The sequence below is a fragment of the Mus pahari genome, chromosome 18 (assembly GCF_900095145.1).
Source record: "Mus pahari chromosome 18, PAHARI_EIJ_v1.1, whole genome shotgun sequence".
Classification (NCBI taxonomy): domain Eukaryota; kingdom Metazoa; phylum Chordata; class Mammalia; order Rodentia; family Muridae; genus Mus; species Mus pahari.
The window spans coordinates 9,655,724-9,657,006 of record NC_034607.1 but is presented as its reverse complement, the minus strand read 5'-3'; the positions used below and the strand labels follow the sequence as shown (position 1 = coordinate 9,657,006).

The 1,283-nt window shown below is 37.6% G+C and overlaps 1 pseudogene; it reads left to right on the top strand.

Annotated features, from left to right (window-relative positions):
- Positions 1-602: 602 nt before the first annotated feature.
- LOC110335353 lies at positions 603-814 on the top strand (annotated as a pseudogene).
- The last annotated feature ends 469 nt before the right edge of the window (positions 815-1,283 follow it).

Below are 1,283 nucleotides of genomic sequence, written 5' to 3'. Positions count from 1 at the left end.
GCATCTAACAATTTCCAATAGTGCCTCAACCAGAAGTGTGATTTATGCACAACTCTGTTCTCTGTGATGAAATTTTGTCTGTCTTGGGTTTGCACAGGTCTTATGGGGAAGAATAAACAATCCTGAAATACTCATTTTTTGTCCAGGAATTCTTTGTTTATCCTTCATCTTTTGTGTCTCCATATACATTTTTGGGTTATTGTTATCTATGTGAAGAATACTATTGGAATTTTGATTGGGATTACACTGAACATGTAAATTATATTCGGTATGGACTTCAATTTTCCAAGCGTAATCTTTGCGGTACATGAGAATGGCATGTCGTCCCACACTCTACATTTTTCTCTTTGTTGTCTTAAAATTTTTATCTAGAGGTGTTTCGTTTTCTTGGTTGGGCCTATTCTCACATATTCTTCTTTGTGGTTCTTGTGAATGATATTATTTCTTTATTTTTCAGTCTATTTTCCTTTAGTAAATAAGAAGGCTACTGATCCCTTGTGTTGATGTGGGCATGCCTATCAGCTCTAGGAATCTTTTGGGTACTTTTTGCAGTCTCTGAGAGGGTCACAGACTGCCTGACCCTGCTGCATCATGGGAGGCACATGGCAGGCATGGTGCTGGCACGGAGCATGGAAGCAGATGTCCAGGTTCTACTAGCAGTACCTGCTGCTCACTGCGCTCTTACATGCTGGAGCCCTGGGAGTGAACCGTGTTCAATTTGGTTTCTGTTGTGGGGATGACCCTGTATACCGCCTATGTCTTTATGCTCCAGCACATCGCAGCAATATTGCATTACTTTGAAATTGTACAATGACAAAGATGTGACCAGGATCCAGAGATTCCTGGGGGAGATCTACCTTGTGAAGTTGGAATGAGACCTAATTGGATATAAGAAGAGCTACAGATGTCAACATAACCAACCTTATAAATAAAAAGACTAAAAACTTCATGAGTGGAACAGGAAAAAATCATCCTGGCTCATGTGTTGTGTTCTTTCTTTTTTATTTTAAAAGAAGCTCTTATATAGTAGCTTTTATCTATTTTAACATTGTAGTCATTTGTACCTTGATATCAGTATTTTCTTAACCTTTGGGACTGTTTCTGTATTATCCAGTGAAAGGTTTTCTTTATGAAACTTTGAGTACATCTTAATTGCCTTCTATTTTTAAAACCTAAGGTCATTAGTTGGGCTTTACTCTTCTTGATATTATATGGCATATACATCTGCCTGGATATATTTCTACTCTTGACCAAAATTTTGTAAGAAACAATACAGAATTTGG